Here is a 12,500-nt window from a genome sequence, read left to right as displayed (position 1 = left end):
AGATATTGACAAAAAACAAATACAAGAAAAATGAAAAAAGAGAGAGAGAGAGAGAGAGAGAGAGAGAGAGAGAGAGAGAGAGAGAGAGAGGCACAATCAGAAAGACTATAGATATGCCTAGGAGGGTAAGAGGTGGGGAGCCAATCAGGTGAGAGCGAAGCCTAAGAAGCAGCCAATCAACGCACGGGTAGCATTAAGACTCCACCTCAAGACCCAATCACGGCACGACTTGCGGGGAAACTGCGGAAAATTAAAGAAAACGACGAAAAAATAAGGAAAATGTTAATAAAGTAAGGAAAATGATATAAAATGACAAAATAAGTAGAGAAAAAGGAGAAACAAAGGGAAATAATGAGAAAGAGATAAGGAAAACGATTGCAAAGTAAGAAAATTTAAACAAAAGAATAAAAATGAGTAGATGAAAAAGGAAAATAGAGAATATGACAAAAATAAAGAAAGTAACAAGAAAAAGAAAGTCGAAGAAAAGTAAACAAAAATAAAAATAGGTAATGATAATATAAGTCTTGAGAATAGGGAATAGAAAACGGTTATTAAAAACTCTCTCTCTCTCTCTCTCTCTCTCTCTCTCTCTCTCTCTCTCTCTCTCTCTCTTATATCAAAATGTAAACAATGGATGACGTCACGAAGAAGAGGAGGAGGAGGAGGAGGAGGAGGAGGAGGAGGAGGAGGAGGAGGAGGGAGGAGGAGGAGGAGTAGGAGGAAGAGGAGGAGGAGTTAAAGAAAGGTAGAAATAAAAGCATCACTGACAACTTTTTTTTTCCCTCCTTCCTCTTTTTTCCCCTCCATCTCCTCCCTCCCACTCACTCTCTCCTCTCCTCTCTCCTGCCTAACCCTCCACTCCCTCCTCGTCCTTCCTCTCTTCCTCCTCTTGTGTCCATCCTATTATCTTGTCCTCCTCTCCCTCCACCTCCTCCACCTCCTCCACCTCCTCCTCCTCCATTGCCCTCTAAGGATAAAGGGCGACCTATTTCTTTGAACACACACACGCACACACACGCACACACACACACTTACATACACACATACACAGATCAATACCGTGGTCCATACATAAGGAAGGGAATGTAGGCCAGTACTCCTTTTGTGTGTGTGTGTGTGTGTGTGTGTGTGTGTGTGTGTGTGTGTGTGTGTGTGTGTGTGTGTGTGTGTGTGTGTGTGTGTGTAATTACAAGCTGACAGGAAGGCTGGCGGTCAATTCATTGCTTGTAAAATAAATTCCGTCAGACTTTTTTTTTTTATAGTGTTATGTTGTTGTTGTTGTTGTTGTTTCCTACTTCTTTTTTATCTTCATCTTTTTTTTCTTCTCGTTATTCCCTTTTTTATTAATATTTTTTTACTTTTGTTTCATTTGCTTCGTCTTTCTGTACTTCATTTGTTTCTTTCTTCTCCACCTCTTGCTCTTCTTATTATTATTATTTTCTTTTGATTCTTATTTTCTTCTTATTATTATTTTCTTCTTTCCTTCCTTCTTCTTCTTCTTCTTCTTCTTCTTCTTCTTCTTCTTCTTTTATTATTATTATCATTATTCTCATCATCGTCATCATTATTAACATCACTATCATCATTCATGTTTCTATTTTGTTTCCCTCCTCCTCCTCCTCCTCCTCCTCCCATCCCTCCTGTTCTAGTTTGTTCTTCATCTTTTCGCATCTCCTGTGTGTGTGTGTGTGTGTGTGTGTGTGTGTGTGTGTGTGTGTGTGTGTAATTCAGTGTTTGTTTGATCTGCTGCAGTCTCTGACGAGACAGCCAGACGTTACCCTACGGAACGAGCTCAGAGCTCATTATTTCCGATCTTCGGATAGGCCTGAGACCAGACACACACCACACACCGGGACAACAAGGTCACAACTCCTCGATTTACATCCCGTACCTACTCACTGCTAGGTGAACAGCACCTACACGTGAAAGGAGACACACCCAAATATCTCCACCCGGCCGGGGAATCGAACCCCGGTGTGTGTGTGTGTGTGTGTGTGTGTGTGTGTGTGTGTGTGTGTGTGTGTGTGTGTGTGTGTGTGTGTGTGTGCTCAGGCTATCGCTCTCAATCTTATCTTCCTTATCTTAATTAACTTGATGATACGTTCCCTAATGAAACACTCCGCCCTGACCAAAAGCTAACGTGTTCCGGACATGTTTGGAACTCAACTGCTCCTTTTACCTTTGACCCCTTCTCTAATTTCTTCTTTCTTCTCCTCTTTTCATTTATTTTATTTCATCTTCTTTCATTCCTTGCACCCCTTTTAATTTTCTCTCATTTTTTCTTTTCATTTTTTCATCTATTCATTCACTTTATTTCATCATCTTTCATTTCTTTATCTATTCATTCACTTTATTTCTTTTTATTTCTTTTTATCTTTCGTATTTTTGTTTTGTTTCTCGTGTCTGTTCTTATTTCATCTCATTTTCTTTCCTTCAGTTTATCTTTTTTCTTCTTCTTCTCGTTTATGTCTTTTATTTTGTTGTTTTCTTCTTTCATTTATTTCCTTTCTTCCGTCTTTCTTTTCCTCGTGTTTACTCTCATCACTTTTCCTTTTCCTTGTTCTTAATATTCTTTTGCTCGTTTCACTATGTTCACCTCTCTCTCTCTCTCTCTCTCTCTCTCTCTCTCTCTCTCTCTCTCTCTCTCTCTCTCTCTCTCTCTACACATACAAACCAATGAAAGTCGATAGAAATACCGTTGGAGAGAGAGAGAGAGAGAGAGAGAGAGAGAGAGAGAGAGAGAGAGAGAGAGAGAGAGAGAGAGAGAGAGAGAGACTTAACCCCTTCAGTACCATGACGCGTTTCCATATTCATCCTGCTTACTATTTGGTGATTTTATGCAGATTCAGAAACTCATGTGGGGGATTAAAATAGTGAAGACTGTGGCCATTAATCTTCTGACCTCCACGGACACTTCCTAACATCAATAAAATGGCCTAATCGTACACAAATCTCTAGGTAAAAGTGTGTCCCAGTATTGAAGGGGTTAACACGCTTCCCTTGGTTTTTATTTTGCTTTCTTTTTTTTTTCCTGTATCCCGTTCATTCTTGTTACATTTCCTCCTGTGTCTCATTCATTGCTTTTTTTATCCTTATATATTCTTCAATGCTTTACTTTACACCTACTTAATATTCTCCCTTGCTTCTTCTTTCTTTTTCTTTTTCCCAATACCCGTTTATTTTTGTTTCATTTCCTCCTGTATTTCATTCTTCCTTGCTTTTTTTTTTCTTCTATATATTCTTCTATGGTTTACTTTACACCTACTTAATATTCTCCCTTGCTTTCTATTCCTTCTTTTCTCCCTATATCCCGTTCATTCTTGTTTCATTTCCTCCTGTATCTCATTCTTCCTTGCTTTTTTTTCTCCTACATATTCCTCCATGCTTTACTTGCCTTTTTTCCTGCCATATTTCACGGTTCCCTGCTTATCTCGTTGCATCATGGGCGGCAGGGTATGTGAGGGTGGCTCGGAGGGTGGCAGGGGCAGGGGGTGTCACGCACAGACCCTGATACATTTCTAAAAGGCATTCCCTCCGCGCTGCATAACAACACACGCTTTTGCATAACACCACGCCGCCCTTGCACCAACACGTGTGGATAGGACGTAACAGAGAGGTATTTTAGTTATCTCAACGTGACTCTTACCAAGGCCACAGGGACGGTTAGCCTGGTTCTCAAGAGTGTTTCTCCGGTTAGTTATGTAGGTTTGTAAATCTCTCACTGTAAGTATTCAAACGCACTTATAAACACGTCACTTAAATAAGATCGAGTTCTGATTAGTGTTTTTTCTGTCAGTTATGTAGGTTTCCAAGGCCACAGAGGCGATTAGTAAGGTTCACAAGGCTGTTTCTCCTGTTATTTTTTTCCCTGTTTTTCCTGTCACTATTACTGTTCAAACATGCTTAAAAACTCGTGTCACTTTGAAAAGACCGTGTTGTTAAGAATGATTTTCCAGTTAGTTATGTGGAAAGTTTGAAATTTATCACTATAATTATTGAAACGCACTCAAAAACACGTGTTGCTTCTATTAATACCTCTGTGAATCTAGAAGAGACGCAGCAACGAAGTGTTTTAAAATATAGGATGTTCTGCATGACAATCATTTATGTGCGACACTTGCACTTAAGCCTCTAGATGACGTGATGCAAGTTTGTGATGGAGTTTTTATTATCATAGTGACAGATTAATAAGATTTCTACATTTTTAACAGAATCTTGACAAACACGAACATTCTACATTATGGCAAACCCGGCTAATCATTTCTGTTGCCTTGGAAAACAGACGTGGTGAGAGTGCAGGGCGGTTCATGATACAGTCTTTATGTTCACTGCTGTTGATTTGTTTATGCATTTTTTCCTGTGTGTGTGTGTGTGTGTGTGTGTGTGTGTGTGTGTGTGTGTGTGTGTGTGTGTGTGTGTGTGTGTGTGTGTGTGTGTGTGCGTGAAGTATTATTTTCCTCATTAACTGGCGCAATCTAGATGTGCCTCCCTTTCATTCACATTTGAAACTGGCGAGTAAACACAGCTTTTTTGCGCCATGTGTGTGTGTGTGTGTGTGTGTGTGTGTGTGTGTGTGTGTGTGTGTGTGTGTGTGTGTGTGTGTGTGTGTGTGTGTGTGTGTGTGTGTGTGTGTGTGTGTGTGTGTGTGTGTGCCATAACATAAAAAGAGAAGCAGGAAAGGCCGGAATAATCTTCACATCTGAATACAAAACATTACAAAAACAAGCAGAACATTTTGAAGCAACACAATAAATACAATAAATAAAATAAATATAAAAAAAGTTTCATTTGCATTTAAAAACTGTTGACATAATAAACATCTTTTTACTCACATTCATTCATCTCTTCATTTTACTCCCGGAATTTGAATGCGTCCTTGTTTTCATGCACGTGGTGAATCAGAATATCTCACCCAACAACCTTTTCATCCCACCAAATTTATTTCTACTGATCTATTTTCTTGTTTTACGTGACGCAACTGAGGCGCGTATTATGAAACGTTTTGCTCTCTCGCCATCACTTCTTCCCAAAGGCTGTAATTGAAGATACTCGTGTTTTTTAAGGGTATTTTTATAGTTCTGGTGATGGATTGACGAGATTTCTAGTTTATCAAAGGGAAAAAAACTGTCTTGAAAACCCAGCTAGTTGTCTCTGTGGCCTTAGAAAATTGTCGTAATGAGAGGTGAGGGAGGAGGGGAGGGGGGGATGGCGTTTCTGAATACTGGCGACAGACCTGCCTTTCCTTAGACACACAAGCAAGGCGGCTGGCCAAACACTCTCCCTCACCTGTGTCTGTGTCTTTGTATACTATTCATTACCATGCGTAGAGAGAGAGAGAGAGAGAGAGAGAGAGAGAGAGAGAGAGAGAGAGAGAGAGAGAGAGAGAGAGATTGTTCTGAAGGAAGATACATGAGAACAAGTATTATTCCCTACACTTTAGCCAACACCTTCCGTTCTCTCCTCTTCCCTTCCCTTCTCTTCACCTTATCTGCCCTCCCTTCGCTTCACTCCCCGCCTCACCTCGCCACGTACCTGAAGGAGACACGGTGAAGAAGGCACTGCAGAGTGTAGAGGGAGGTGTAAGAGGAGGAGTTTACGAGGAACCAGCTACCCCCTCTTTACACAATCCCCACCAGCCACAACACTGTAAAATCATAAATATTCTTACTAAAAATGCAAGCAAACTACGATAAAATGTTTCTTTTTTTGCTTACAGTTCTTATTTACATTCATATTTCCAAGTAAAGAATATTGGCCAAGGCCACAAAAGTAAAAAAAAAGCTAACTTATTTAATGTCTCCTTCCACCATCTTCCCAGATAAAAGATTGGAGAATTTTTTTTTTTTTTTTACAAACATGCATATGTGACGAAATACTCCTCGTTTTCTATTTTTTCCATTTATTTCTTATTGTGTGTGTGTGTGTGTGTGTGTGTGTGTGTGTGTGTGTGTGTGTGTGTGTGTGTGTGTGTGTGTGTGTGTGTGTGTGTGTGTGTGTGTGTGTGTGTGTGTGTGTTACTTAATACTTTCCAAATATTAAGTAACTGCCCCACCACATTGTACGGGCCAGAAGCTACAAAATATATTCTCTCATTCATCCCTTTCGTTCTTGTCGATGCTTTTAAAGACTCTGTACATTGTTTCTATTACTGTGAGTTACTTACGTTAGTTACTACGTGGCACAGTGAAATGGTAATAAGCAACTTTCAACCCACTTTTTTTTTATCACTATCTGGTCTAAGACACACTTTTCATCTCCAAAAATTGTACTGGCAAGAAACTTAGAAATATATACTTTCTCACCTCCTTTTTGTCGATGCTTATAAAGACTGTACTTTACTATATGCCACAGTGAAATGGTGCAAAGTAACTGTCCACCACTCCTCATTCCGATGTAGAGGGAAGGAGACAAGCGGTTGAAGGTAACTCATGCATGTTTCTCCATATTCAGCACCACACCGTCCATTGAAGCCTTGGCGGTGATGTGCTGGACTCGTATTTGCCAGGGTAGTAATTCTCGCTTTGTATCCGTTCCTCAGTGTTTCCACGAGTCTTGATAGGGGGGATGGTAGTAGCTATGGAAACTTTATTGCTGGATATGAAGTTGTTGTTCTTTCTTCATGGGTAATGGTAGTAGTTATAAAGATCTTTTCATTAGACATCCTTTTTTTTTTATGGGTGATGTTAGTAGCTATGAAGACTTTACCGTCATATACTACCATTGTTGTTCCTTTTTTATTGGTGATTGTAGTACTGAAAAAAAATAATACTACTGAATATCCCATTGTTCTTTTTATGGGTGATGGTAGTAGCTATGAAGACCTTACTGCCAGATATCCCATTGTTCTCTTTTTGTTAGGTTTTATTCAAAGGCAGTAAAAGAGAGAGAAGAAGAAGGCCCCGTGAAGATGACAGTCCCTTTTAGAAGACAGCTCAAAGTCAAGCCCAACGTTAAGTGTCTTGAAATCTCCCTCTTGAAAACGTGAAGTCACAAGTAGGAGGAAATACAGAAGCTAGCAGGGAATTCCAGAGTTGACCTGTAGGAGGATGACAAATTGAGAATGCTGCATCGCTAACTCTTGCATTATGGAGGTGGACGGCATGGCTTGTTGCTTGAAACTCCGATAATCCAATTCACTAAAGGAACACAACGGAATTTGCTTGGTTTTTGGGTTTTGTGAATGGTGAAGTGCAGCGACACTTTAATTGACCTCTTATACCAAGGTGGCTCAGTGGCTCAGTGGTGATTGACTCTGTGGTAAAGTTACGTGTTCGATTCTTACTCCTGGCAGTGTTTCGTATCACTTTCTCGTATCCAGAACCATAAATATTTTCCTGTTATCTTTTTACAGATGAAGGACACAGGCCGAGGAGTGAGTGAATTAGAACCAGGCTGTTAATGATACCACTCCCAATATGGTGACTAGTGGTGACAGCCGAGGAAGTGTCAGGTGTTAGAGAGAAAGAGGACCAAAGAAAAGTCAGTAATCAGTGGCGCCACAATCCAACATTCCCAGTCTTTATAGGGAAATAATTACGAGGGAATTAGCTGTCAGAGAGAAAGGAGAGTCAGTAATCCCTAGCGCCACAACTCAATATTTTTGTCTTAATAGGGAAACCATGGAGAGGGAATTAGAAGCTCTCTGGAAGGAATAATTAGGGAAATTCTGTAATCCGTAGCGCCACATCCCAACATTTTCAATCTATCTAGGTATGTAATCGAGAGGGAATTACTAGAAGCTGTTAGAGAAGGTCAAACTCAATAATCTTTGGCGCCACAACTAAACATTCTTAGTCTTTCTGGATAAACAATCGAGAGGGAAATAGAAGCTGTCAGAGAAGGAAGGATCAGAGCGTTCTACGTGGCGCGATAACCGAACATTCTCCGTCTTTGTGGGTAAACAATTGAGAGAGAATTAGAAGCTGTCAGCGAGAAGGAAAACGTCAATAATCTCTGGCGCTATAACTCACTATTGTCAGTCTTCGCTTAAACTATCGAGAAGTAATTAGAATCAGCGATGGAGGAAGGAACAATGAAGTCTATAATGAGTAGCGCCCAAGTTCCACAGTTCCACATCCTCAGTCACCCGCAGCTCGGTCCATGGGTACGATGGACTCGGCGGCAGCGGCAGCAGCAGCAGCAGCCAGTGACGCCGGTACGCAGCGCTCCACTGGGTCGGTCTTCAAGGAAATCAAAGCAGTATCTTCGTACTCAGTGTACCTTTCTCTTATACTTCCTTGAGATTTTGTTCTTTTTTCTAAACACTAACACTGGACTTTTGTCTCTCCTGTCTCTCTCAGTCACATTCCTGTCCACTTCTCGGATGTAAGAGTTAACTAGTATTCCCAACCGTTCATCCATTTTTCTGGTACACTCTGCATGGAACTCGCTGTCTGTTTCCGTACTTCCTCCTTCCTACGATTTGAGAGCTTTGAAGGAAGGTAAATCAATATTCCCAGGTATTTATGATTTTTTTCTGGTAAACTCTGGAATTCCCTGCCTGATTCAGTATTTCAGTATTTCCTTTTTCCTGCGACTTGAGCTCTTTCAGAAGGAAGGTTTTCAAAACTTTTAAGTAATCCTTTTATTTTGTTACTTCTTTTTTTAGGGACTAGCATCTTAATGGGCTTTATTTTTCGCGAGTACTCCTTTCACATAAAAAGAGAAAAGATTTGCAGCCTTTCCCAGTTTTCATTCAAACTTATCTTGATCCTCGGCAAGAGTTATGACCGAAGGGAGAGAGAAGTGGCTTGAGTCTTCCTCCACCACCACCACCACCACCATCGCCACCCTCCCCTTACACCCCTCCATACACTGACATCACGGCAGAAGACACTGGGGAGACTGTGATGGGGAAACTTACAGTGGAGAGATTGACATGCGTATTGGACGGAAGGTAAAGTGGTGTGGAAGAGTTGTATAGTGAAGAAGAGAGTGGGAGTGGCGTGGAATCTTATGGAGGAGGGAAGAGCGAGTGAGCCAAATCTGTGTCCCCAAGAAGCACGTCCCTTTCCCTTCCCTTCCTGGAGAGTCCGCTGATCCCTCTTCACAAACTTCGGGATCGTTTCTCTCGCCTGACTTACTAAACGACCCGGCGCCGCCCTGCAGTAGTCTGGTGCGGGGATGCGGGGCGAGGACGACACAGGACGAGAACGAGGACGAGGATGACACGACACGAGATACGAGAATGACAAGATACGAGTTACGGACGAGATTGGGATGAGTTACGAAATGCGAGGACGAGTTACGAGGGCGAGTGACGAGGGCGAGTTACGAGGACGAGTGACGAGGGCGAGTTACGAGGACGAGTTGAGGACCAGTTACGAGTCACAAGATACGAGGAGGAGTTGGGAGATATAAATTACAAGATACGTGGTCGAGATACGAGGACGAGAAGGAGATCCAGAAACAATCCCTTCCCTCCCTGGTGGTGGTGGCTTGTCCGTGCAGCGAGACACAAAGGAACACAAAGAAAAGAAAAGACAGCAACAGTCCTGGGCTTAACGAGGCTTTTTGTGTGACGATGCAGCTGATCTTATGAGTTGAAGGAAAGGAGCAGTAAGGGCGAGGGAGCGAGGGTAGTAACACCACGTAACACAGAGGGAGAAGCAGTTTTAAGCAATCAAGGTGTGACAGGAAAGGTGGAAAGAGAAAGATGTGAGGTGTCGAGGCATTTCCTCCCTAATTTTGGATGACGCTTTTCCACTTTTTAGAGAGCTAACACTCAAGTGGGCCTTTTTTTTAATCTTTTCTTTTCTTTTTTTGCCCAAGTGGGCCTTTTTTTTAATCTTTTCTTTTCTTTTTTTGCCCTTGGCTGGCCCTCTTTCCTACATAAAAAAAAAAACTAATAATAATGCATGATGTAGGAGTGAAGAGCGTTATTTGAGGGGTTGATGTGAAGTGCTTATCAAAACTATCGTGTCTTTGCTTACTATTTGTGCCAGGGGAGAGTTCTAAATGTTAACGATTATATAAAAAAGAAAAAAATGTTTAGCTTCGTCGGATCTAAATCGCTTACCAATGACCTTGTAGCCATTACATTACGAGCTGATGACCATTATGAAGGAAAACTTGCCAAATCTCTCTCTGACCTGCTCGGAGACTAGTATCTAAGTGGGCCTTTTTGTTTAATCGTTTTTGTTGTAAGGAGAACCCACTACAGTTCAGATTCCGCTTTATGAATGAGAAAAACCCCCAAGAGATGAGTGAAACCAGCCGGCTGCCCCTCAGTGACTGTAACTGTTATGACGATGACGCTACAATAATGAGGTCACGTGGGGGCTGTATTCTCCAACACTGCTCTCTCTTAACGTCTTCAGAGGCCACGGTGATCACTCGTCTGGCTCTCATCAGTGTTTCCTTATTCATGATGCAGAGTAACTTTTTCTCCTTTCCTATCACACTGCGACTGTTTATGACTGGTTCTCCCTCTGTGTTGCGGTGTTCTTCCCCTCATCCTCTTTGTCTTGTGCCGTAACTCCTTGTTCACTATCATAGAAACGTCCTTGAAAACCTTGCACCTTCCATCACAGTCTGTTGAAGCGAGTAGACATGTTATTCTCCAACACTCTTAACTGTTTACAGAGGCCACAAATATAATAGTCTTTCCTTATGTTGTAGAACCTTTCTCCGGTTAGCACTATCATCACTGCAGCACCTTTGGAAACCTTGCACCTTCCATCACGGCATGTTGAAAGGAATTGACATGTTATTTTCCATCACTCTTTACTGTTTAAAGCCACAAACATGATTGGTCTGTCTTTCCTTATGGTGCAGATTCCTTGTTCAGTTACCACTATCATCACAACAACAGCCTTGAAGATCTTGCACCTTCCATCACAGCCTGTTTAAGGAAGTTGATAAGCTATACTTCAACACTATTTTCTCTCAGGTGTTTAAAGCCACAAAGACGATTGGTCTATCTTTCCTATGATGCAGAGTCTTTCCATTTATCACTACCATCATATGCAGCATCACCCTTGAATACCCTGCACCTTCCATCACAGCCCGTTGAAAGGAGTTGACAGTGTATTCTTCGACATTGTTCTTTGGTTAGGTCAGTTTTCAGATACCACAGAGCTTATTAGTTGAGTTCTCGTGGTTGCTTTTCTCCTTCATGAAGCAGAATCTGAATTGCTGTGGTTTCGTCTTACAACTTCCCCTGCTATTTGGCGTGTTTTGCTGAATTACTAACTATTCTGAGACATTGGTTCCTGCTTACACTGCCTCCTGCTCTGTTTTACCGCCTCACAACAGTACACCGGCAGATAGATGCTGATTCTCTTTTTAATTTCCTTTTTTCTTACCTTTTTTTTCCCTTTCATTGCTCATAGAGGTGGGAATGGTTGCATGTGGCAGTAAAAGGGTTGAGCCATCGCTAGAATTATGAAATCCCTTCTGAAAATTTGTAGTTACTTCCAGTGGAGTCTACTTAGCGGCTGAAGGAACACTTGGTAACATCAGAGAATACAGAAAGTAAGGCTGTATTGCCAAACACTTCTTCACAGCACCTTCATTAGTTTCAAAAGGCTTTCGATGAAGTGACACGGGTTTTCAAGGATGTTTTTAAGGTTCTAGTGGCAGATTAACAAACTTTCTACATCATTTACAGGAGGAATACTCTTGGGAACCAGGCTAATCATCTATGTAGCCTTGGAGAATGGTCGTAGTGAGAGCAAAGTGTTTCAGAAGATTAGCTTTATTTCCATATTCTAAAATACCTCCACTACTTTTCAAAGGCTTTACCTGAAAACACGCGAGTTTCTAAGGGTGTTTTTACTGTAGTAGTGACAGAATACCAACGTTTCTAGATTATCAAGAGGAGAAACAGTTAAAAGAATACAGCTCATCATCCCTGTGGCCTTGGAAAACAGTTGTGGTGAGAGAGCAGAGGGTTATTTGAAGACTCTTATTTTTAAGGGTGGTTTTACGGTTCAAGTGACAGAATACCAACATTTTTAGATTATCAACAGGAGAAAAGCCTCAGAAAACAGTCGTGGTGAAAGAGCAAAGCGTCTCTCAACACAGGCCATTGTTAAAGTTGCGAGAGCGCCGCTGAGAAATGCCGTGAGTCAGGATCAAACTCGTAACTTTGAAATGAGGCGAGCACTTTACCACTGAGCCACCGGGGTATGGAGCTGCTTCCTGCTGTGTGTGTGTGTGTGTGTGTGTGTGTGTGTGTGTGTGTGTGTGTGTGTGTGTGTGTGTGTGTGTGTGTGTGTGTGTGTGTGTGTGTGTGTGTGTGTGTGTGTGTGTGTGTGTGTGTGTGTGTGTGTGTGTGTGTGTGTGTGTGTGTGTGTGTGTGTGTGTGTGTGTGTGTGTGTGTGTGTGTAATTCACCTCGGTCGTCTGCTGGTCACCCAGCCAGTCTTCCCCATTACGGAGCGAGCTCAGAGCTCATAGACCGATCTTCGGATAGGACTGAGACCACAACACACTCCACACACCGGGAAAGCAAGGTCACAACCCCTCGAGTTACATCCCGTACCTATTTACTGCTAG

At 41.8% G+C, this 12,500-nt stretch overlaps 1 protein-coding gene across 1 annotated transcript in view; it reads left to right on the top strand.

Annotated features, from left to right (window-relative positions):
• LOC123512821 (rhodopsin, GQ-coupled-like) overlaps positions 1-12,500 on the top strand; it is a 60,583-nt gene that overhangs the window by 10,494 nt on the left and 37,589 nt on the right. The window lies entirely within an intron of this gene.

The sequence above is a fragment of the Portunus trituberculatus genome, chromosome 34, assembly GCF_017591435.1.
Source record: "Portunus trituberculatus isolate SZX2019 chromosome 34, ASM1759143v1, whole genome shotgun sequence".
In the NCBI taxonomy this organism is placed as follows: domain Eukaryota; kingdom Metazoa; phylum Arthropoda; class Malacostraca; order Decapoda; family Portunidae; genus Portunus; species Portunus trituberculatus.
Note: the sequence above shows the minus strand (reverse complement) of the source record. Positions and strands in the feature narration are given on the sequence as shown.